Source organism: Bombus vancouverensis, unplaced genomic scaffold, assembly GCF_051014615.1.
Source record: "Bombus vancouverensis nearcticus unplaced genomic scaffold, iyBomVanc1_principal scaffold0069, whole genome shotgun sequence".
Classification (NCBI taxonomy): domain Eukaryota; kingdom Metazoa; phylum Arthropoda; class Insecta; order Hymenoptera; family Apidae; genus Bombus; species Bombus vancouverensis.
Genome location: NW_027468960.1, coordinates 248,834 through 276,797, shown reverse-complemented (window position 1 = coordinate 276,797; position 27,964 = coordinate 248,834).

Here is a 27,964-nt window from a genome sequence, read left to right as displayed (position 1 = left end):
TTTCATAAAACGATAGCTAATTCAAACGAAGAATCGTTACACGCCTTAAATTCTAATGTTAACCCGACATATATATATATATATATATATATATATATTATTTATATATATATATATATAAATAATATAATAATAAATCAAACTTGCTCGAGCCTGCTTGAATCTCTGTATCATTGTATCATAATGTGAGAACTTTCACAAGCCTAAATCCTGGCAGTCTGACGATCGAGAATATTGCTATCGGAAGAATCGCTCTCATCCGTAAACAAGATATTTCCAAGGATTGCGTTATAATTTTCTTAGCGGCTAACCATCGAATATTCGTCAAACGACATAATTTCGCACACGGCGAACCTTATAACGTACATCTTTTTGGCGTATTATTTTTCCCACTTTTTTTTTTTTTTTTTTTTTATTAACGTGGAGGAAATCCGCACGGACACCAGGTCGCTTCTGGGAAAAAGCGGCGTGGTAGTGGCAGACGCCAACGGACTAAAACCTCCACGATGACCGTCCCGGCAGCGATCTAGAGGGGCCCGGGAACTGGTGTGAGGGATACACCCCCTCCGCGCTCAATACACCCCCTAATGGAGCGATATGCGGCCACGTTACACCGCGCCTCGTCGCCGGAGCCACCGTGCCAGACAATCCGGTTCCCCTGCCGGGCAGATTTGCGACGGACCTAGCGCACCTCACCGAAGCGCTTCCATGGCCTCTGCCGCGCCCTCGCCGGTCAATTCTCTCAGGGTGAGAGTATTATTTTTCCCACTGCTGCGTGTGAAACCCCTATTGGACAAACTGTTCTTTGCAATACATCGATGGATAAATACGCGCACAAACACGCAATACGTGCAATAGAATGCTCGAGGTCAATTTTGTGATCCTCTTTTTCAACAGATCTTCGCAAATCCGAAGGTGTAGAATTACCTCCCAAAGACATAAGATGACAACAAACACTTTCTTGACACACTGTATAACATTGAGGTATCCAGTTTTGCCACATACAATTTTGTCATTGTCACGTTTGACTTTGTTCATTGTAAAGTCAAATTTGCACACTCCATCTGTGAAATAGTACGAAGAAATCATAGTGACTTGTATTCCTTATGATATCATGATGCCACATAATATATAATACAATACAATAATTCGCGAGCAGATCACTCGTTAATTGCTTTTAAAAGAATTACCACGGAAGCTTCCTAACACGCTACCCGGGGGCCAGGGATTTATTTCGTCGATAAGTTAGGTTATTAAACTTATGTTCTTTCATTGAAGACATCGATGGACGCTGTGTTCCAGAAATAGCCAATCACACTTGGCGAAGCATAATAGTAATTTACAATAACAAATACTTAAGAATGCCTAATTTTGTTAAACATAGGGTTCAATTTACAATTATGTAAATATTACTTCTTGAAAGTAACTTCTTAATCAATTTTAACAAATTTTGTAAAATCATGTAATAAATCTTATTATTTATCATACGCGTGTATTAAGCCAATTGCCAACCGAACATGTTCAAACTGTATTTTTTTCAAAACGGGACCTTAAGCTAAAAAGCTTTATTTCACATATTCGACTTGTTCTTGTATGTGGTATCAGCACCTAGTCGGATGCCCGCGTTATGCAGGACACCCTGATGGCGTTGAACGCAACGATTCAAATTGAACTGAAAAGTCGTTATGTTTTCAGAGGACTTGTGTGTAGAGGATGGTTGATCGTGAGATTTATTAGACAAGATTGCTCGTTGTTGAAACCTTCAAGTATATTTTCAAATGATTAAATAAATAATTATAGATAATGTTCGCAAAGACGGTAGATACTCGTAGATACTGATCCATAACTCTCGTGAACTCTTTACGATTGCGTCCGTTTAAACTGGTATAGTATAAACAGATCGGGGGAGAGTCGGAGAATTCAAATTCGTCTTTGTTCGACGGTTCGACGGTAACGTAACGGCGACATTGTTTTGCCCGGAGTTTATTTATTAATATATTATGTATGTCCTCACGATCTTGATACTCCGAAGCAAAAAAACAACAACATGATTTGAAATGTTCTCTAGCTCATGTACCGCTACGTGTACTTTCAAGGAGCAAAACTAACACAGTTCCGCTTGTGACGCGAGACGGAGATTATCGTTTCACTTCCTTTAACGCATTTTTGCCATTGAAAGACACTAATTTCTGTGACTTGCTTTATCTCTGTTATAAATCTCTCTTTATATTTAAAATTTTATAGTTTTTGTGCAAACGTAAAAGGTAAGTAAATATTAATAAATATTATAATAATATAATATAATGCTATATAATAATATTAATAAATACTTCGCTATTTACTTATTTTATTTCCATTAAGGTATATTGTATTTTTCATTGCATTACTTTCATTGTTATTTAGTGTAATAATAAACGCATACGTTAATATTCATTGGCATTAGTGTAATTGTAAGCTTCACTGTAAATTTAATAAAATTTATAAGAACGGAATTATTAAAAGGGTATATATGTGTAATTAAACTAGATTCTATTCTCAATGTTACTTCATTATTTTATTATTGTTTCATATATATATATTTTTTTTTAATTTACATGTGCTTCTAAGTTAATAGAACTAAACACATGTGTATGTATTAATTGCTATATAGGTCATAATTTCAACCATAATATTAAATTATGGTATGTATTATTAAAAAGTATAGTTTAATGTATATATTAAATATATATCATTTATTCGTAGATTTTAAATATGGATACTGGATCAAAGAAGGAGATTAAAGAAATGATTACCAAAGATATATCGAATATACATAATTACTTTCATTTCGAACTTTTTTAGTCTTATTGTTACGTCGATTCTTATATTTCAAGATCTAGTCTTGTATGTACGCTGGGGAGCGCTTTTATTTATTGATTCAACAAAGAATATCGTTGTAGGTGTCATACATGCGAGTAAAAGTAACGAAGTACGAGCAGTTTCACTGTAACATACTTCCTGATAATTTCTCGTTATTTATACCATAAGAAAGTATCAAAGAGGAACTCTTATCTCGAACGTGGATCTATTTGTCGATAATGCATGCGTGTAATACTCGAGTGTCGTTCATACAGCGTAAATATACGTGCAGATACGTAAACCTTTTATGATTTTTGTATCAAAGGCAGACCTGCTATAATACTCGCAAGTGAAATATAATTCTACGAAAGAAAATGGAGCAAAAGAGTTTCGTTGGTAATATATTCTTCCTTTTTCATCACAAGTTTCCTCTTTGTTGTGCTTCTGTTACATTATAATCCTGTTAGATTTACGCGCGTAAAATTTCACTTTGTTGCACTATATATCTCATCATCGCCATCTGCCGAACACCTGTGAGAAACGCGGTTTACTTTGTCTCAAAGCGAGCAAACGTCTAATTTCACAAATTGGATTTTCATCAACAGCGAGAAGGGCATATGCGATGTAAAGGAGGCTGTAAGGGTGCCCTAGGGCTTACGGTGGTTGTCACGATGCCGGAAGTGGCGCCGAGCAGACACGTCAAGGGAGAATCAGAATCGCTATTGGCAAAAACCATCACGAACATTTGTCCTTCGCGCCACCAAAATTCTATCTTCTGAGATATTTTTCGCGTTTCCGAGGTCATCGCCACTCTCCTTAACTTTGCCTTACGATGTATAATATCTCGATGTTACGGTAGTTAGAAATTTGTATTAATTTGGAGAACCTTGCAAAAGTACGCAAATCTGCTACGATAGTCGGATAGAGAGTATCGGCAGAGATCTGTTCCTTTATCGTGAAACTCTCTCGGACAACTTAGATGCTACCAGATATCGATTCTCGCATCCAACCATTTCGTAATAAACGTAGATCACCCAAGAAATTTCTCAATTGTCATCCGTTAATTTCGCGCAACTTTTGCTTTATTTTAGCTACGTGGGAACCTATTAGTGCGCAAATGTTACCCCGAAAATGTTACTCCTCTGTGCCAAATATCGTTCACGTGTATAATCAAAGTTGCATAAAACCGCGTACAATTGCATCAGGAAATTTCTAATAATTTGCTCGTCTCGCAGGACGAAAACAGGCTCACGAAGGATCCCTCTGTTCTGGCTATCGAATGTACCGCAAGCACGTAGTTTCAAGTGTCCGTTCTCTAGAAAATTCGAAACAATTTATGGTCGATGGTCGAGTGAACGGTGCAACGGTCGAGTCGGAAAGATCAGAAAGACAAATCGTCATAGTTCGAACAGACCGGGAAGCAGAAACGCACTTCCATGATCATTTGTATCGTTGCTCGATCTGTTGCTGCGCAATGACCGAGCAAGCTGTTGATTTTTCCTTTTCTGCGATGCTACTATACTCTACACTCTATGCTTTATACCGTTCTTTTGCCCGCTATTTACCTTGTACGCGAACTTTTTATCGCTAGTGGATTGCAAAAATCCTTTTTTATCACGAATTTTACGTGACAATGCGTAGGTCAAGGTGGACGTAAGACAAAGGAAGGTGTAGATAAATAAGACAGGGTGTATTTAAAAATAATAAGTTATTTATTACAGTTTATTTAATATGTATACAGGCTATTCGTATTATAGCAGCGATAGCTAGTGTTAAATTAACAATGACAGTTTCTATCGTAGTTAATATTATATTGGTTATTGGCCATGACGAAGGCGAATTTTGATAGCCCTGGTCGAGGTCGGTGGTCTGGATCTATAACAAATAATACTATATTAATATAGCAAAGAAATGTCGTAAATATCGATATCATTTGCAAGGCGATTCTTTTTGGGCATAGTGAAATTATGTTGATCAGTTTGTGGATATTAGGTTGAAATTAGATAATAAAGTTATAGATTTACCCGTTTTAAGGGATTGTTCAGGCGCCGTTAATTCACTGGATATGTCGCCCTGAAGCAGGATGTTTAAATTTTGGATCATATATTGTACTGATAGGAAGTATTTTATCGATACAATTATGAGTTTATTTGATTAAAATATCTAACGTAGTGTCTAGTCACCAAACGAATTAGTAGATCAGCCGTGAACAATGGCAGTAATTTGTATAATAACAAAGGATAAGCCAAATATAGCAGAATGACTCATCGGCTAGCGGGAGGTTGTGCCTAATTATCAAAAGCGAAAGAAATATGAAAGATCCTAGTTTGTAGGACTTGTTGACAATCAATGTCAACAATTTTTTCGTTTGGTCCATAGAATGTTTTGAGTGGGCTGTATTTCGACACACGACAAAATTGATAACGTAAATAAATCTTATATATTTGTTTCAAGAAATGATAGCTTGTTTGTGAGCGGTATCTTTAGACAGGTTGTTGAAAACTGGATGTTAATTCGGATTTTATATTTTCAATAAGTTCGCATGAGTATTTTAGTCAAATCTAGCACGAATCGAACAGGTGAAAACAATCTATACGGCGTTCGTGCTGAGGTGGTATGGTGATAGGTGCGTAAGGAACTACTCTTGGTGTTTTTAACGAACAATAGTTTATTTAGAACTAATCAACAATCAGAGTTAACAATTAACAATTAACAATTACACTTAACAGACAATTGGTAACAACTAACAAATAACGATAGACACCGAGAGATCATTCGACGCGTTGCTATGCAAATAATACCGAGGAGTTACACATTTAATGGCGTAAGACAGACTGCCTGTGCTTTTGTTTCGGATCGCGCAGATTCTTCCCTTCGTAGCCCATCGATATCGTAGCCCAGTGCTGGCACGTGTATGCTCTTCCGAGAATTCGGCGGAAAGAGTGTGAAGATATCGATGGTACATTGGGCACGTCGGTGTTGCGCTTTGGCGGCGTCGCGCTTTGCATCCGGAGCCGTTGAAAAGTTCCGTGGCCCGTGCCGCCACAGTGCTTGGCAGGCTTTTATTTTGTTTACCTAGTGGATCGGTATGATAGAGTTCGAGACATGTGGAAAGTACGGCTTCCAGGCAAGCAGGGGCTGATTCAGCGCATTAAAATAAGAAGAAAATTTCGTATAAACGTTTTCGAGTAGACGCTTGCTTTGTGTCACAGTACTTTCTTACCTATCTTTAGAGAAATTACTCGAATCGACCAGTTCCAGTTTCTACGGAAACGCGAATGCGTCGCGTCATAGATCGTCCGTCTTGTTCGAACAGCTTACACGAATTTGTCGAAAATTTTGATCGTCACGTCAACTAACGTTTTATAAGTAAGAGATTTTAAACGCCCCCGTATTTAATAATCGAACGGATTCGGATCCGAAGAACGTATTGGTCCGGAAATAAGGCCAGCACGATTTATCTATTTTCCAAGAAATCGTTCATCTGTGTAATGTTTAGCATCGCAAAATAAGCTATAAGCGGAACGTATGGTCATATTAGGCATATTATGTTATATAAAATTTTCTTCTTATTTCAGTATTCAGAATCAACCTCTGCCATATTTTCCACGTGTTCTGATTCACCTTGTATAATATATAAGAATGATAATTGCAAATATATTTGTATAATAACTCTATGATAAGCGCTTAATAATACATACAGTGAACTTGTAGAGAGTAACGTTTGCTGACTGTCGGAGGCACATTGTTGCTGTCTATGCAAAGACAAGTGCCCATTTCTTGTCGAAGAACTCCAGTCAATTCTAGCGTTTCACCCACATAAGTTTTCAACGCTGAAACATGAAAATATATAGTCGTTATTTTTTAGCTTTGCCTCTATTTGATCTTCATCTTATCTGCTTACGCGCTTAATAATAGAACTAGGTTTGGTCTACGTAAAAAGTAACTTCTTTTTATTAAGACTCATATTTATTAAGATTTAATAAGATACAATTTATTAAGATACATGTAACGAAAGGCAGGAAGTAGTAACATTTTACGTGAATTTGCATGGATCGAATATGCTGATGTGCTTACGAATAAGAGAGTATTGATCGATAATTATTAAAGCCAATTGTTTGTGACATGGGAATAAGCAAAAGTCATTTTTAAGTTTAAAGATCTTTAGTTTAGTATTGAAATGTGTTTAATGTATTTTAGCAAAAGTAGATAAAATAGGAATATTAAAAAGTTGTGTTTGGAAGACAAAATTTGACAAAAATGATGCATATACAAATGCTATCTGTGGTCATTAATATATTTTTTCGTTATCGACAGAACATTTTCCCTTGATTTTATTGACATACTGGATTAATCACTTCTTTAAGTTTCTCGTTCTTGAAACAACATCAAAATCGTATATTGTTTCGTGCTAAAAAATCTACTAAATCCATTGACAGTGAAACGATATTTCGTATACGGTTCTTACAAGAATTATTATTATTTAAGACTTAGGAAAACGTATATACAGTAGCCACGCACACTGTGCGTATTTCTGGCGCGCGTTTCCGTTCAGTGACAGTACTTCGGCGGACTGGATTGCCGAAGCGAAAGGGTTAAAAAAATACGATAAAATCACATGTAGCTCTCTATTTGTCTAGTCGCTTTTGTAGCAATATCACTATGTCCTCTGACATACTTGAGGTTTCTTACAATTCACAAATTAAATGAACAACTGTGCAAGCGAAATCGCTGCTGTAGAATCCCCGCTTCTGTAGAATCAGTCGTATGGATTTCAAAATTTAGTGTGTCGCCGGGATTAGCGTTATCCAAAGTACGCCACAGGAATAGAACATAAAGATATTTCTCAAAATTTGTTATTGCTGGTATGATATTGCTGAAATACAAGGCTGCAGTTTCGTAATGTCGTCGAAACATTCAGTTCTTTTTTGGTCAGTCACTTTTCGCGTGCTTTGTATTGCCCTGTCGAATTTGAAAGTTTCTATTACGATAGCGGATGGTGCGAAAGACGCAAGTTTCTAGTATTTTAGAGATGTCTGAACGTCAGCTGCGTGATTATGTAACAAAAAATGGAGATATCCACTGAAATATTTTAACACGCAAGAGATTTCATGTTAAGACAATACACGCAAAGTAAATACACACGAATATAATAGTATATCCCTTTCGATGTCATTCGATTTTTGTATCATTCATTTTTTCCCCGATATATTTGAGCGATTCGAGATAAACAGGATACACTTCTAAACAATTTCTCTCAAAAGTGGCAGGAATTAATATTTTTTTATTCTGAAAACAAATAACTCTGGAAATATTGAAAATGTAAAAGAATAGGAAGCTTAAAATCCGTTCACTTGTCGATGCAATGAGCAGAACTATACATACTTGCGATAATAAGAAGAATATCTCTAATGATACTTTTAATACATCAAAAGGCAAATACTATAAAAAGATTCGACGCGCTCTTTGAATACAGCTACTATCAAGATGTATAAACATTAGAACACATAATTAGCCTAGATCGTGTCGAAGTAGTAAGTACGTATGTACTTTTGACGAATTTTTAAATTCAAAATTCTTTTGAAATCACGTTTAAAATACAGTTATTCTTAGAATATGATTTAAAATATAATCTTCTTTTTACTTTTTGCGTAATTTATTACGCAAATCATTACTAAAGAAAGTTACTTTCCAGTTGTGTTACAAAGTAATCCACTTTGTATACAGGTATGTAATAAATTGCCAGAAACTTTGATGAGAACGAACTTTTTATTAAAAAAAGTGACATCTTTCATGTATGATTTCCTCTTCAATCTAATATTTGCTTGGTAGTAGTATATCAAATATTTTTCAGCTAAAAGTAAGTAATAAATATTCGGTAGGTTTATATGCGGAATGCATAAATAATTGTTATGAATATTGAAAGTATTACATTTTTCTGTCTAAATCGTTTCGGTTCAATTTGGAAAATCTTATTCTGCGTGTGCAATTAATACCAGCAGCATGTCAACTCTAAAGTTTCATATCACGAAAAGAGTTTATGCAAAAGACGAATAAGAGTTAAGTTTGACATCGAGTAAAGAAAACCCAATTTGAAATTGATCTAACATTGTTTTTCTAAATTATTTCTAGGTATTGTTCAATTTGTTCTTTTCTCAATATTGTTGGATTTAATTAACGCAGCGTCATATTTACGCTAATATCTGCTTGTTAAGCATAATTTTAATATATAATAACATGATCTATAACTCTTTACAATTTATATTTTATCATGGCATATGTTTTAGAATATTCTCCGGCTTCTTGTAATTTTTATTCATACCTATTCCACGTGTATCATGTTCTCTTTATTAACTTGAAACGTTTTACACGCACAGGTGTACGCGAGTACTATCAATTACACGTACATACAGAACTTCCTCAAGCTAATATTATCAACTCTAGAGCTATTAATAAATGTTCATAAAGGGGATACTTCTTCACGACATGTAGTTTAATAGTTTATTAACACATTGACTGCCATGCGTGTTTTCAAAAAAATCTGCGTCAGGCCACGCGTACAGCAGTACCGAGCGTTTTCTGCTAGGTGCTCCCCATCGATGTTTTAGTAATACGAGTCGCTCAAGTGGTGATCTCAAGAATGATCTTTCGTTTCATTTGTTCGCAACATTAAAACCACTATCTATCGTTGAATATAATGAAGGAAAGTGTGGTATAGATTATTCCGATCAAATGGTTTCTTATGCCACCACAATTAGAAAAGGAATCAAATGGTACAGAAAACGTGGCATTCAATTCCTTCTGGGAATTTCTGTTGTAAACGCTTCGACGGTTCACAAAATTGCAACAAGGAAAAATATAAATATTGGAATATTTAGACAATTACTAGTTGCAAAATTATTAGGGTTGTCTAAAAATACGAAGAATCCTTGTCTTCGACAGAGTCAGCACAATATCACCGTTCGGAAAAATGATTCCGGAAGAAGCATTAGACGCGCGTGCAAACTATGTTATGCAAGTAAAAGACGTCGAATGGACCGAACAAAGGCACAAAAGAATTTGAAGAAAACAACAACTTCTTGTCCAAATTGTCCCGACCAACCTCAGCTATGTATAGAATGTTTTTTTTTATTTTATTTTTATTTTATATTTTTTATTTTATAACAATTTTTATTTACAACGTATTACAACGTATTTTTATTTTATAACAATTCAACAGTTTTATTATTATGAAATATCTTTTCAAATACCTACGACGATCCTTAGCAAGTAGTCAAATAAGCGACACCCGAATATGGGTTACGCGGCCTGACCAGAAACTTTGCTGACACCCGAATGCGGGTGTCGTGGTAGTCAACGTGTTAATAAATGTTCTTCAGTAAATTATTAATTTGAATTAAAATACTGGTGGAACTAATATACCTAATTTCGTTTTTATCATGTATTGTTTATGTAGATAGCTTGCTGAAAAAATTGTGCAGGAACGAATCGCGTAACAAAGTACAGTGCATTCGAGATGTAACATTTCAGTGCAAATAATAAATTATTTTCAAACAAATAATCAAAATTTTTATTTAAATCTTCTCGAGATTTTTACGTATTACAAGACAATTGTTATTTTATAAATTCAGAAACATAGTTATATCCACTGTATATACTACGTACATATATGTATAAAATATATGATTTTTTAGGAATATCTCTCTACTTTAAACTGTTACTAGCAAAAATACTTTGCAAGTAGCATTCTTATATGTTGGATTACAAGCTATTTCAATTAGCCTTGTAGTGAATATACCGTACAATATTTGTAATTTTAGCGAATGTCGTGATATTGTTCTGTAGGAGTACCGAAACATAGTTATCTTCTATTAGCAAATAAAATTCTATTTTTGATGAAATTTAGTAAAAAATATTAAAGTATCCGAGGAACAATTTCTTTTGTCTGCAAAAGTCACTTTGAGCAGGTGAAATCGAATCCTCAAGATTTTGATTAACTTGTGATGATCCGAGATACAGTAAAACTTTGCATCGCTCTATTGAAAAATATTCGTGCGCTAGGAATAAATCTCGAGTAAATAATGAGTTTGCTATTTTAAAGATAAAACGTGTAACAGGCATTACATGTAAGAAATACAATGCGGGCAAAATAACAGCTCACTTAACACTTCTGTTAATTTCTAAATACATAGGATTTTTCACCAGATATTAGCGCTTTTATTGGAACAAACAAATGAAAATGAACAATTCCGTGTAACATATTTCGGAGCCATATTGATCTGATATGTCAAACATATACATTGATATTTCGAAAATTAAAAATTATTTTCTAGAGTTGACATGTTGTTTTTCAGGTAAGTAAAGTGTTTTTTAATGTATACTATATCTAATTTATTAAGTGTAATTACTAGTTATTTGCCCCACTTTTATAATTTCCTTTGTATATTATATACATTATAATCTAAAACGTATTTGTTCAACGTATTTGTCGTCCAATACCGATGATTTAGTCATAGACCGAATTTCTTTTACCTGTAAGTTCAATATTTTGGCAACTGAGACTAAATTAGAAGGTGTCCGTTTAATTTTTCTTCTACCTTTTCCCATAGAAAAATGTTTGAAAGTCCAAAACAGAAAAGAGAGAAATGGTCAGAGGAGAACATGAATGGGGCTTCGAAGCTACTCTTCAAAAATAAAATGGCCCAAAGACAGGTCACTGAAGCTTTCAATGTTTCAAAAACGACGAATGTGAAGTCTGGGCACACGTCGAATGCGCAGATCAAGAAAATATTAAGTATTTTCCATACGATATACATAATAATCAAATTTGAATAAGAATATGTATACTGACATCTAGAGGACTTTTTAAAACATTATTAACCATTTAGAGCAAAAGATCAAATAATTAAATAATTGATCGGTACTGGACGACAATTTTTCGTTTCCTACAAATTCCGACATTACTATTCTTGCACATTGTTAATTCGTCAATTCGTATTATTGAATTTCATAAAATTAATTTTCCTACTTTTATCAAGTTCCACTTGTGCTATAAAGTCACTTTGTAAATTTTCACTTTTATCAACTCTAGCACAAGGTACCGTGCGACTCTCCCCTGCATCTTAATTTGTATGTGATTCGAAATCCAAATTATTCGATATTTTTCATACCAAACTACGATAAAGATTCTTAACAACTTCTGCAAGATTACCTATACTAGCATTTATGACGTTCCTGTCTCACAAGATCAATAACCAAGCCTTTTCCTCGATTCTTTTTCTCTGATGAAACGTTAAATAGTTTTCTTCCTTCTTTCTGTCCGGATGAATTTTATCTTTTTCGTAGGTCATTGATATCTGGTCGCTTTTTTAAATTACTTTTTCCGTAGTTTTCATGTCACAATAAAGAGATTAAAAAATGCTGGATCAAAATTCTTAATGCTTTTCTCACCCACGCCGTACTGTTATCTTTCTGTTCATGTTCAAAATAGCGAATAGAGGTACATATAGAGGCGAATACTTCTGTGTTTAGTCTATTGACACCCCCTCCCTCTCGCCCCTTGATGAGGTTGACTCGTGTTAGATTACAATGTCAGTTTGCCTAACAATCAGAACTACATGGAATTTTGGGGATATACAGGCTGAGTCTTCAACAGCAAACCACCTGAATAATTCTTTCAATTTTTTGAGACGCAGGGAAATGTTTGAAACAAAAGTTGTTTGGTTTCGAGGAGGCTATTACGCGATGGAAAAAGTTTTTCTCAGATGGACGCGTTTACGAGTTTTAAAGAACACTTTAATAGGCTTCGTTTTTTCTTTTAAGTGTAGCCGTGTAGTTTTGAATACCTATTTGTCCCATTGTTGCTCTTTTGAAGACGGATTTAAATATCGCGGTCATTTAAGGTCACTCAAGGTCATAAAACGTAGTAAAATAGTCCAATCGAACGTAATGTTTCAATATTCCGAAACAAAGGAAAATGGATTTACCATTTTCAAGATAAGCGGCCCGTTTATAAAACACCATTAAACTAGGAGACGCAATCAATTGGAGAAAAGATAAATTTTCTGTGACTACTTATCGTACTCGAATTCGACTCTACATCTTCGTTACTTTGTCGAAATTGCTATGTATAATAATTATTAATTATGAATAACGAAAGAAATCCTTAACCGAAAAATACTTCGTTATTCAGTATTCGTTGTTTAATATAATTATAAAACACCAATCAATAATAACACAGGTACTTCACAGTGAGATATTTGAATTATTCATCTAATATAAAGAATAAGAATTTTGGAACAAAAAATTAAACGGTTAGTACAAACATTCGATAATTGCACGAAAAAGTCCTCTACGTAGTTACACAGCCGTCGTGTCCACTTTGAGAAGGACAGATTTCCCTGAGGTATCGCGGAAATTTGGCGGTCCATTGCGATCGAGCAGTGTAACATGATCCAATATTATCAGTTATCGTTGAGACAATGTGTCCGAGTAATCATTCAAAACTGAAAATTGCCTTATTTTAGGCTTTTTAAAATTAAATTTCCACTAACGCATTTGTAGGATTTCCCCGACCAAAATAAGATCAAACATGATATAATATGAATAATATTTAATTATCAATTATTAAGTAAGCAAATATGTTCCAAATTTTATCGTGTTTGGTGTCATTTTAACCAGTAAAACGCGAGAAACATATTAGCAAAAATTTCATTGATCAAAAATCGCAAATAAGAATCTTTCAACTTATCGCCAGTCTTTAACGAGGCTCTCTTTCTCTTTCATTCGCGTTGTCAATTTTGAGGAATAGAGTCGTTCCTACGTCTCCATAATTGTAACGTTTCAGTCCCGATTTTTGTGCAATTATCGAATGTAATTATTAAAATTGTATACACGACATATTACAAACATTGAATCGAATCTTCTTCTGCAAAACGTTATCGAACACGAAAAAACGAACACGAATAATCGAATCGAAAATTACTAAACGATCGGCTGTTGGATAAGTGTTTACTAAGAATCTGACTAAGTACACTCTCTTAAATGCAAATGACTCATTGAACTTTTTTGATATTAACTTTTTAATGAACGGCAATCCTCGAATAAAATCTTACTCAAACTGATAACATTAACAAAATATTTAAAAAAATGTCAAAATCGGCGGTATCTCCTTTTTTTGTAAATATTTACCGGCTATTGAATCCATTGATTCTCGATTGCCTTATCTGTTTGCTTGTGTATATCTTTTATATATACATAGATGGATACACAAATAAGTTTCGTCTATGGCGAGATCAATTTAGCCACCTGAGTAACCAGCTATCTTTCGAATCAACAGATACAATACCGATACAATGATACGACATGCGATGTACATACTCGAAACGTTACAGATTGAATCAATGAATTAATGAATTAATGAAGAGTAACTGCTAATCATTGGTAGGATACACGCTTGTTAAAGATCGAAGATGTCCGTGAATTAATTAGCTTTGAAATTAAAAGGTTAGGTACGTGGGAGATTTTGCGTTTGAGGAAAATTATTCGAAGATAGCAATATGGTTGATGATACGGAAGTGTAGGGGTAATAGGGTGAATGCAACGAGCAATGTATAATAAACAATTGATAATTGGTAATAATGTATAAATAATTCGTAACGATTAAGAATAGAAGCAGATAGTAATATTTAATTAGAACCCATGTTTTTTGTTTCAACTTCCAATTTATGTTCCTTTGATAGCAAAAACTAAAATAGAATTGATTATAATAAATTTTGAATATAGGAGATTGAAAATTGAAATGGTTTATCAATTGGGCTGATTTCAAACTAATCTCGTAAAAAAGTTGTAAAGAGGAGAAATATAGCTTTAAGAAATACGCAATTAGTCGAGTGTTTACGGTACGTGCCAATAACAAGACAAGCTTTTGACTTTTGGAGAAGTCGACTGTAACAAAAATATATTATATTATATTATATTATATTATATTATATTATATATTATATTATATATTATAGCTATAATTTTAGCAGATACTGTTTATCTATTTCGTTTTGCGTGTATTAACGTTCTCATGGTGTATCGTATAGTAATTAATGCATCAGATTATATACATATCGGTGTTTGTAGGTAACACGTTATACAGAGTGGAGAAGCAGCATCAAATTGTCACGATTGCAAAATAAAATGAGTGAACGGCTGGTGAACGAGCAAAATACTCGTACAATAACAAGTGAATGTAAAGGGAGCTCTAAATTCCAAGAAATTCCATTTTATCAGCCGAACAAAATGTATAATCTGATAACGTTTTGAGGATAGTAAGTTAGGTGTTTGTTCGACCAATCGCGGGGAGACGTAATCGCAAGGAGAGACGTCAACGGGGGTCGTAAATCCCCGTTACGATTATAACAATCGACACCACGAATTGATCGATCCCCTGATTTTCGTTGAGATAATAGGGGTGATTGAGGTTGTATAACCCTGTGATTCACAGAATTATAAATTATATGTTTCCAGCACTTAGATTACACTGACGTAGAGAAATAAGTAATTAACAACTTGTCGCACGAAGCTAAGATAGATATGTGCGTTAGAGCAGGGCTCTTATAATTAGATTTAGTGTATTAGTGGACGTAGCACTATGAGATATTCAGGAGAGGAAATGTATGCTCGACAATACCAAGACCGACTCTCGCGTTATGCTTAGACTGCCCCGCTGGGCATTAGCGTATACTTAGTAGTTGACTTTTCCAACGATGTAGAAGAAGTGAAGTTGAGTGACGATGCTGTGTCGGAGGAAAGCTAAGGATGGGTGTGTCTAGCGCACGGGACCATCGGATTTGTTGGTGCCGATGTTAGTTAAGAGAGTGAGGGAAACAGGTTTCGCTGTTAATTGGTTAACCGAAGGGTCTTAACCGCCCTCGAGAGAAAGTGGTTAGTGGGAGGAAAGTTGCAGCGCACGTGAGAAAACTAACTTTCCCTTGTCCCGCCGTGGTAGACAATAGTCTTTAGAAATGCTTCGGACACAGATGTTTGTTTGTTTTGAAGGACCTTAGCAGGCAAGTGACTCGGGTTTATGACGGGTGCTTAAGGATATTGAGGGTACGCCGTACGGAAAAGCGGACATCTGGTGTCCGTCTGGCCCGCGGTGTGTGACCTGGGCCAGGCAGAGAGGCCCGGCGTAACATTAGGCAGGCGAAAAAAATAGGTGTTAACGATCAAGTATAACAGATACAGTAGTAAATATTCAACAATTTTTCAACCGTAATGTATTTATACACAAATCTGCGTACTTTGTATCAAAGTTTCTGTTGAAAATGACAACGTGAGTTCGTGCTCGCCATCCATATGCAGATGCGTTAGTGATAAGAAATAGTAACTAGAGGATGATGCTAGTTACAATCGATAGATTTAATCGATAGGCTTAAGATGCTTTTTTGTTTTTATCCCTAGTTTTTGTAAGCGTGTGCAATAAAGGCTTTTTTTGGCTCAGAACGGTGTAATAGATTTATCCATTCAATAAAATAATAACTACTCTGATCTTACCTCTGAGTATAGAAATAACAACAGTTTCGATACATATATTTTTATGTACAGCATGTATAAAAAGTGTCAGGGCGTATAAGTGTCCACTAGCGTGATTTCGGAGGATCGGAGCCTCTGGATCGATTGATTCACGCAAAATTTTGTAAAAATTGACGTTTGCTGGCACCGTATGCTACTTAGCACGAGGATCAAATGGAACTTTACTGGGAAAGTATATTTGGATACCATGATGTGCAAGATATTATTCTTGTATATGTAGGATTTGTATACATTTTAATCAATTTACTTTTTTTAATCAATTTAATCCTCATTTTATCAATAAATCCAATTATTTTGCCATCTATCTCTATTACCGACTATCGAATTGTTCGTTGTTCCAAAAATGTGTTGCGCGCAATACTGGGCACTATTAAATAAATTTTCATTTAAATAATTGTTTAAATGTTAAAAGACAGAAATAAATTATTTGCAATTTCAACAAGTTTAGATATATTATTTAAAATAATGAGATTAATTGTTATTTACAAATTTTATTTTCTATTTATTCTAAAAGAAAGCTAATAAAATCAGAATCTTTGTTTGAAAGTCTTTTTTCACGCAGTAGATAATTCTGTAATAATGTGAAATCACGCTGATTGCTCCATTCTGTTTATCACGGGCTATCCCACCTGCTAACGAAAACGTGTTGTTTTCTCGTTGATGTCACATTGCTTACTTTCTACCTGACTGCGAAATATAAACTTGTTGCGAATAATCTCGATGTAAGACCCAATGAAATTTCAACGTCATTTCTCCAGAAAACGGTTCAATTGCGACTCATAGCTTATTTTGAAAAGTTGGCAAGTTGGTCCTCGCGATGAGTAGACGTTTGTAAAACTGTATCATCCAGAGTTGTAGAATTAGGGTGGTCCGGTCAAATAAGTGTATTTTTTATATACTCTGTACATATACAGGCTTTTCCAGAATAATTCCATACCGCCAGACAGGATAAGACGTCAAACAAGAAAAGAAACATTTTTCTTTTCTTCAGCTTATTTTTGCGCGTAAACTTTTTGTATTTAAAGCTAAAGTTTGAAATAGTTGTCGATACTCTGTCACACTGAACGTATTTCATTGTAAGCTAGCTCAAGCAGAAACAAAGCCTTATACAAGAAAACTTCATCCTCTTCCTTTGACTTACTTTTGCATACAGAAAAATCTGCAGTCTAAGTGTGCTATCCTGAGATTCCTTGATTATACATATCTTTTCTAAATTTTTCGTTTCTGTTAACAAAACTTCCATAAATGATAAAGTGCAGGTATTCCTAAAGGAAAAAAAATGTAAAGAAACTAAAATTAACGCCCAAACACCCAAAATTTCAACATTAACCCGCCATATATATATTGTTAAATATGTAAATTCGCACGTTCGTGGGGAGACGCGATCTCGAGGAAGTGCGCCAACGGGAATCGTAAATTCCCGTTACGATTGACTAATCGACGCCACGAATCGTTCAATCCCTTATTTCTTTTGGGATAATGAGGGTAGTTAACTTGAAGAGAACGCTGCTATTAACAGATTATTATATATGTCGGAGATGAAAGGAAAACCGGAGCCTTCCCTTTGCAATTTTGAGGAAGCCTTCTAATGCTTTAGCCTAGATTTTATCATAACTGTAATTAAGCAATTGTCATTTGTAATTGTTTGACATTTGTGAAAGCGAAAGTGGGTTCGAGGTGACAACTGGTCGCCGAACGTAGCCACGGTCACGGGATAAACGTTTTGCCTGACGAAGGTGTGGATCGGTTGTATTGTTCTCCCTAGAAATCACATAGAATTGTACTTTGGAGATGCTGATATAATGGGACACACGTTGTATTAGGAATCAATCTCCAGACAGAAACTGCCTAGTATCGGCGTTTGGATCTTTCTCGATGTTTCCAAAGAGTATACAACAAACTTTTGACAGAAATTGCCTAGCAACAACGATTGGAACCTTCTCGATGTCTCCAGCGAGCATATAACAAACAAATGCAGTCGTATAGCGAAAAAGATTTTCATCAGATATTCATTCGTGTGATCGCCTTGGAAAGTGATACATCGAGCAATTTACCGAGTGTCTCAGCAATTGTATTTTGTGTTTAAAATTATTCTACGCATAGTAAAGAGTTATCCCGTTGACCGTGGATTCGTTTGGAATCATTAGTTAAACTTATCATTTGTTAATCTTATCATTTGTTAATCTTATCATTCATTAAACTCAATACTCATAATATTTTGTAAAATCTTGTATATTCGCGTAAATATAATCTCTGTTTCATAAAACGATAGCTAATTCAAACGAAGAATCGTTACACGCCTTAAATTCTAATGTTAACCCGACATATATATATATATATATATATATATATATATATATATATATATATATATATATATATATATATATATATAAATAATATAATAATAAATCAAACTTGCTCGAGCCTGCTTGAATCTCTGTATCATTGTATCATAATGTGAGAACTTTCACAAGCCTAAATCCTGGCAGTCTGACGATCGAGAATATTGCTATCGGAAGAATCGCTCTCATCCGTAAACAAGATATTTCCAAGGATTGCGTTATAATTTTCTTAGCGGCTAACCATCGAATATTCGTCAAACGACATAATTTCGCACACGGCGAACCTTATAACGTACATCTTTTTGGCGTATTATTTTTCCCACTTTTTTTTTTTTTTTTTTTTTATTAACGTGGAGGAAATCCGCACGGACACCAGGTCGCTTCTGGGAAAAAGCGGCGTGGTAGTGGCAGACGCCAACGGACTAAAACCTCCACGATGACCGTCCCGGCAGCGATCTAGAGGGGCCCGGGAACTGGTGTGAGGGATACACCCCCTCCGCGCTCAATACACCCCCTAATGGAGCGATATGCGGCCACGTTACACCGCGCCTCGTCGCCGGAGCCACCGTGCCAGACAATCCGGTTCCCCTGCCGGGCAGATTTGCGACGGACCTAGCGCACCTCACCGAAGCGCTTCCATGGCCTCTGCCGCGCCCTCGCCGGTCAATTCTCTCAGGGTGAGAGTATTATTTTTCCCACTGCTGCGTGTGAAACCCCTATTGGACAAACTGTTCTTTGCAATACATCGATGGATAAATACGCGCACAAACACGCAATACGTGCAATAGAATGCTCGAGGTCAATTTTGTGATCCTCTTTTTCAACAGATCTTCGCAAATCCGAAGGTGTAGAATTACCTCCCAAAGACATAAGATGACAACAAACACTTTCTTGACACACTGTATAACATTGAGGTATCCAGTTTTGCCACATACAATTTTGTCATTGTCACGTTTGACTTTGTTCATTGTAAAGTCAAATTTGCACACTCCATCTGTGAAATAGTACGAAGAAATCATAGTGACTTGTATTCCTTATGATATCATGATGCCACATAATATATAATACAATACAATAATTCGCGAGCAGATCACTCGTTAATTGCTTTTAAAAGAATTACCACGGAAGCTTCCTAACACGCTACCCGGGGGCCAGGGATTTATTTCGTCGATAAGTTAGGTTATTAAACTTATGTTCTTTCATTGAAGACATCGATGGACGCTGTGTTCCAGAAATAGCCAATCACACTTGGCGAAGCATAATAGTAATTTACAATAACAAATACTTAAGAATGCCTAATTTTGTTAAACATAGGGTTCAATTTACAATTATGTAAATATTACTTCTTGAAAGTAACTTCTTAATCAATTTTAACAAATTTTGTAAAATCATGTAATAAATCTTATTATTTATCATACGCGTGTATTAAGCCAATTGCCAACCGAACATGTTCAAACTGTATTTTTTTCAAAACGGGACCTTAAGCTAAAAAGCTTTATTTCACATATTCGACTTGTTCTTGTATGTGGTATCAGCACCTAGTCGGATGCCCGCGTTATGCAGGACACCCTGATGGCGTTGAACGCAACGATTCAAATTGAACTGAAAAGTCGTTATGTTTTCAGAGGACTTGTGTGTAGAGGATGGTTGATCGTGAGATTTATTAGACAAGATTGCTCGTTGTTGAAACCTTCAAGTATATTTTCAAATGATTAAATAAATAATTATAGATAATGTTCGCAAAGACGGTAGATACTCGTAGATACTGATCCATAACTCTCGTGAACTCTTTACGATTGCGTCCGTTTAAACTGGTATAGTATAAACAGATCGGGGGAGAGTCGGAGAATTCAAATTCGTCTTTGTTCGACGGTTCGACGGTAACGTAACGGCGACATTGTTTTGCCCGGAGTTTATTTATTAATATATTATGTATGTCCTCACGATCTTGATACTCCGAAGCAAAAAAACAACAACATGATTTGAAATGTTCTCTAGCTCATGTACCGCTACGTGTACTTTCAAGGAGCAAAACTAACACAGTTCCGCTTGTGACGCGAGACGGAGATTATCGTTTCACTTCCTTTAACGCATTTTTGCCATTGAAAGACACTAATTTCTGTGACTTGCTTTATCTCTGTTATAAATCTCTCTTTATATTTAAAATTTTATAGTTTTTGTGCAAACGTAAAAGGTAAGTAAATATTAATAAATATTATAATAATATAATATAATGCTATATAATAATATTAATAAATACTTCGCTATTTACTTATTTTATTTCCATTAAGGTATATTGTATTTTTCATTGCATTACTTTCATTGTTATTTAGTGTAATAATAAACGCATACGTTAATATTCATTGGCATTAGTGTAATTGTAAGCTTCACTGTAAATTTAATAAAATTTATAAGAACGGAATTATTAAAAGGGTATATATGTGTAATTAAACTAGATTCTATTCTCAATGTTACTTCATTATTTTATTATTGTTTCATATATATATATTTTTTTTTAATTTACATGTGCTTCTAAGTTAATAGAACTAAACACATGTGTATGTATTAATTGCTATATAGGTCATAATTTCAACCATAATATTAAATTATGGTATGTATTATTAAAAAGTATAGTTTAATGTATATATTAAATATATATCATTTATTCGTAGATTTTAAATATGGATACTGGATCAAAGAAAGAGATTAAAGAAATGATTACCAAAGATATATCGAATATACATAATTACTTTCATTTCGAACTTTTTTAGTCTTATTGTTACGTCGATTCTTATATTTCAAGATCTAGTCTTGTATGTACGCTGGGGAGCGCTTTTATTTATTGATTCAACAAAGAATATCGTTGTAGGTGTCATACATGCGAGTAAAAGTAACGAAGTACGAGCAGTTTCACTGTAACATACTTCCTGATAATTTCTCGTTATTTATACCATAAGAAAGTATCAAAGAGGAACTCTTATCTCGAACGTGGATCTATTTGTCGATAATGCATGCGTGTAATACTCGAGTGTCGTTCATACAGCGTAAATATACGTGCAGATACGTAAACCTTTTATGATTTTTGTATCAAAGGCAGACCTGCTATAATACTCGCAAGTGAAATATAATTCTACGAAAGAAAATGGAGCAAAAGAGTTTCGTTGGTAATATATTCTTCCTTTTTCATCACAAGTTTCCTCTTTGTTGTGCTTCTGTTACATTATAATCCTGTTAGATTTACGCGCGTAAAATTTCACTTTGTTGCACTATATATCTCATCATCGCCATCTGCCGAACACCTGTGAGAAACGCGGTTTACTTTGTCTCAAAGCGAGCAAACGTCTAATTTCACAAATTGGATTTTCATCAACAGCGAGAAGGGCATATGCGATGTAAAGGAGGCTGTAAGGGTGTCCTAGGGCTTACGGTGGTTGTCACGATGCCGGAAGTGGCGCCGAGCAGACACGTCAAGGGAGAATCAGAATCGCTATTGGCAAAAACCATCACGAACATTTGTCCTTCGCGCCACCAAAATTCTATCTTCTGAGATATTTTTCGCGTTTCCGAGGTCATCGCCACTCTCCTTAACTTTGCCTTACGATGTATAATATCTCGATGTTACGGTAGTTAGAAATTTGTATTAATTTGGAGAACCTTGCAAAAGTACGCAAATCTGCTACGATAGTCGGATAGAGAGTATCGGCAGAGATCTGTTCCTTTATCGTGAAACTCTCTCGGACAACTTAGATGCTACCAGATATCGATTCTCGCATCCAACCATTTCGTAATAAACGTAGATCACCCAAGAAATTTCTCAATTGTCATCCGTTAATTTCGCGCAACTTTTGCTTTATTTTAGCTACGTGGGAACCTATTAGTGCGCAAATGTTACCCCGAAAATGTTACTCCTCTGTGCCAAATATCGTTCACGTGTATAATCAAAGTTGCATAAAACCGCGTACAATTGCATCAGGAAATTTCTAATAATTTGCTCGTCTCGCAGGACGAAAACAGGCTCACGAAGGATCCCTCTGTTCTGGCTATCGAATGTACCGCAAGCACGTAGTTTCAAGTGTCCGTTCTCTAGAAAATTCGAAACAATTTATGGTCGATGGTCGAGTGAACGGTGCAACGGTCGAGTCGGAAAGATCAGAAAGACAAATCGTCATAGTTCGAACAGACCGGGAAGCAGAAACGCACTTCCATGATCATTTGTATCGTTGCTCGATCTGTTGCTGCGCAATGACCGAGCAAGCTGTTGATTTTTCTTTTTCTGCAATGCTACTATACTCTACACTCTATGCTTTATACCGTTCTTTTGCCCGCTATTTACCTTGTACGCGAACTTTTTATCGCTAGTGGATTGCAAAAATCCTTTTTTATCACGAATTTTACGTGACAATGCGTAGGTCAAGGTGGACGTAAGACAAAGGAAGGTGTAGATAAATAAGGCAGGGTGTATTTAAAAATAATAAGTTATTTATTACAGTTTATTTAATATGTATACAGGCTATTCGTATTATAGCAGCGATAGCTAGTGTTAAATTAACAATGACAGTTTCTATCGTAGTTAATATTATATTGGTTATTGGCCATGACGAAGGCGAATTTTGATAGCCCTGGTCGAGGTCGGTGGTCTGGATCTATAACAAATAATACTATATTAATATAGCAAAAAAATGTCGTAAATATCGATATCATTTGCAAGGCGATTCTTTTTGGGCATAGTGAAATTATGTTGATCAGTTTGTGGATATTAGGTTGAAATTAGATAATAAAGTTATAGATTTACCCGTTTTAAGGGATTGTTCAGGCGCCGTTAATTCACTGGATATGTCGCCCTGAAGCAGGATGTTTAAATTTTGGATCATATATTGTACTGATAGGAAGTATTTTATCGATACAATTATGAGTTTATTTGATTAAAATATCTAACGTAGTGTCTAGTCACCAAACGAATTAGTAGATCAGCCGTGAACAATGGCAGTAATTTGTATAATAACAAAGGATAAGCCAAATATAGCAGAATGACTCATCGGCTAGCGGGAGGTTGTGCCTAATTATCAAAAGCGAAAGAAATATGAAAGATCCTAGTTTGTAGGACTTGTTGACAATCAATGTCAACAATTTTTTCGTTTGGTCCATAGAATGTTTTGAGTGGGCTGTATTTCGACACACGACAAAATTGATAACGTAAATAAATCTTATATATTTGTTTCAAGAAATGATAGCTTGTTTGTGAGCGGTATCTTTAGACAGGTTGTTGAAAACTGGATGTTAATTCGGATTTTATATTTTCAATAAGTTCGCATGAGTATTTTAGTCAAATCTAGCACGAATCGAACAGGTGAAAACAATCTATACGGCGTTCGTGCTGAGGTGGTATGGTGATAGGTGCGTAAGGAACTACTCTTGGTGTTTTTAACGAACAATAGTTTATTTAGAACTAATCAACAATCAGAGTTAACAATTAACAATTAACAATTACACTTAACAGACAATTGGTAACAACTAACAAATAACGATAGACACCGAGAGATCATTCGACGCGTTGCTATGCAAATAATACCGAGGAGTTACACATTTAATGGCGTAAGACAGACTGCCTGTGCTTTTGTTTCGGATCGCGCAGATTCTTCCCTTCGTAGCCCATCGATATCGTAGCCCAGTGCTGGCACGTGTATGCTCTTCCGAGAATTCGGCGGAAAGAGTGTGAAGATATCGATGGTACATTGGGCACGTCGGTGTTGCGCTTTGGCGGCGTCGCGCTTTGCATCCGGAGCCGTTGAAAAGTTCCGTGGCCCGTGCCGCCACAGTGCTTGGCAGGCTTTTATTTTGTTTACCTAGTGGATCGGTATGATAGAGTTCGAGACATGTGGAAAGTACGGCTTCCAGGCAAGCAGGGGCTGATTCAGCGCATTAAAATAAGAAGAAAATTTCGTATAAACGTTTTCGAGTAGACGCTTGCTTTGTGTCACAGTACTTTCTTACCTATCTTTAGAGAAATTACTCGAATCGACCAGTTCCAGTTTCTACGGAAACGCGAATGCGTCGCGTCATAGATCGTCCATCTTGTTCGAACAGCTTACACGAATTTGTCGAAAATTTTGATCGTCACGTCAACTAACGTTTTATAAGTAAGAGATTTTAAACGCCCCCGTATTTAATAATCGAACGGATTCGGATCCGAAGAGCGTATTGGTCCGGAAATAAGGCCAGCACGATTTATCTATTTTCCAAGAAATCGTTCATCTGTGTAATGTTTAGCATCGCAAAATAAGCTATAAGCGGAACGTATGGTCATATTAGGCATATTATGTTATATAAAATTTTCTTCTTATTTCAGTATTCAGAATCAACCTCTGCCATATTTTCCACGTGTTCTGATTCACCTTGTATAATATATAAGAATGATAATTGCAAATATATTTGTATAATAACTCTATGATAAGCGCTTAATAATACATACAGTGAACTTGTAGAGAGTAACGTTTGCTGACTGTCGGAGGCACATTGTTGCTGTCTATGCAAAGACAAGTGCCCATTTCTTGTCGAAGAACTCCAGTCAATTCTAGCGTTTCACCCACATAAGTTTTCAACGCTGAAACATGAAAATATATAGTCGTTATTTTTTAGCTTTGCCTCTATTTGATCTTCATCTTATCTGCTTACGCGCTTAATAATAGAACTAGGTTTGGTCTACGTAAAAAGTAACTTCTTTTTATTAAGACTCATATTTATTAAGATTTAATAAGATACAATTTATTAAGATACATGTAACGAAAGGCAGGAAGTAGTAACATTTTACGTGAATTTGCATGGATCGAATATGCTGATGTGCTTACGAATAAGAGAGTATTGATCGATAATTATTAAAGCCAATTGTTTGTGACATGGGAATAAGCAAAAGTCATTTTTAAGTTTAAAGATCTTTAGTTTAGTATTGAAATGTGTTTAATGTATTTTAGCAAAAGTAGATAAAATAGGAATATTAAAAAGTTGTGTTTGGAAGACAAAATTTGACAAAAATGATGCATATACAAATGCTATCTGTGGTCATTAATATATTTTTTCGTTATCGACAGAACATTTTCCCTTGATTTTATTGACATACTGGATTAATCACTTCTTTAAGTTTCTCGTTCTTGAAACAACATCAAAATCGTATATTGTTTCGTGCTAAAAAATCTACTAAATCCATTGACAGTGAAACGATATTTCGTATACGGTTCTTACAAGAATTATTATTATTTAAGACTTAGGAAAACGTATATACAGTAGCCACGCACACTGTGCGTATTTCTGGCGCGCGTTTCCGTTCAGTGACAGTACTTCGGCGGACTGGATTGCCGAAGCGAAAGGATTAAAAAAATACGATAAAATCACATGTAGCTCTCTATTTGTCTAGTCGCTTTTGTAGCAATATCACTATGTCCTCTGACATACTTGAGGTTTCTTACAATTCACAAATTAAATGAACAACTGTGCAAGCGAAATCGCTGCTGTAGAATCCCCGCTTCTGTAGAATCAGTCGTATGGATTTCAAAATTTAGTGTGTCGCCGGGATTAGCGTTATCCAAAGTACGCCACAGGAATAGAACATAAAGATATTTCTCAAAATTTGTTATTGCTGGTATGATATTGCTGAAATACAAGGCTGCAGTTTCGTAATGTCGTCGAAACATTCAGTTCTTTTTTGGTCAGTCACTTTTCGCGTGCTTTGTATTGCTCTGTCGAATTTGAAAGTTTCTATTACGATAGCGGATGGTGCGAAAGACGCAAGTTTCTAGTATTTTAGAGATGTCTGAACGTCAGCTGCGTGATTATGTAACAAAAAATGGAGATATCCACTGAAATATTTTAACACGCAAGAGATTTCATGTTAAGACAATACACGCAAAGTAAATACACACGAATATAATAGTATATCCCTTTCGATGTCATTCGATTTTTGTATCATTCATTTTTTCCCCGATATATTTGAGCGATTCGAGATAAACAGGATACACTTCTAAACAATTTCTCTCAAAAGTGGCAGGAATTAATATTTTTTTATTCTGAAAACAAATAACTCTGGAAATATTGAAAATGTAAAAGAATAGGAAGCTTAAAATCCGTTCACTTGTCGATGCAATGAGCAGAACTATACATACTTGCGATAATAAGAAGAATATCTCTAATGATACTTTTAATACATCAAAAGGCAAATACTATAAAAAGATTCGACGCGCTCTTTGAATACAGCTACTATCAAGATGTATAAACATTAGAACACATAATTAGCCTAGATCGTGTCGAAGTAGTAAGTACGTATGTACTTTTGACGAATTTTTAAATTCAAAATTCTTTTGAAATCACGTTTAAAATACAGTTATTCTTAGAATATGATTTAAAATATAATCTTCTTTTTACTTTTTGCGTAATTTATTACGCAAATCATTACTAAAGAAAGTTACTTTCCAGTTGTGTTACAAAGTAATCCACTTTGTATACAGGTATGTAATAAATTGCCAGAAACTTTGATGAGAACGAACTTTTTATTAAAAAAAGTGACATCTTTCATGTATGATTTCCTCTTCAATCTAATATTTGCTTGGTAGTAGTATATCAAATATTTTTCAGCTAAAAGTAAGTAATAAATATTCGGTAGGTTTATATGCGGAATGCATAAATAATTGTTATGAATATTGAAAGTATTACATTTTTCTGTCTAAATCGTTTCGGTTCAATTTGGAAAATCTTATTCTGCGTGTGCAATTAATACCAGCAGCATGTCAACTCTAAAGTTTCATATCACGAAAAGAGTTTATGCAAAAGACGAATAAGAGTTAAGTTTGACATCGAGTAAAGAAAACCCAATTTGAAATTGATCTAACATTGTTTTTCTAAATTATTTCTAGGTATTGTTCAATTTGTTCTTTTCTCAATATTGTTGGATTTAATTAACGCAGCGTCATATTTACGCTAATATCTGCTTGTTAAGCATAATTTTAATATATAATAACATGATCTATAACTCTTTACAATTTATATTTTATTATGGCATATGTTTTAGAATATTCTCCGGCTTCTTGTAATTTTTATTCATACCTATTCCACGTGTATCATGTTCTCTTTATTAACTTGAAACGTTTTACACGCACAGGTGTACGCGAGTACTATCAATTACACGTACATACAGAACTTCCTCAAGCTAA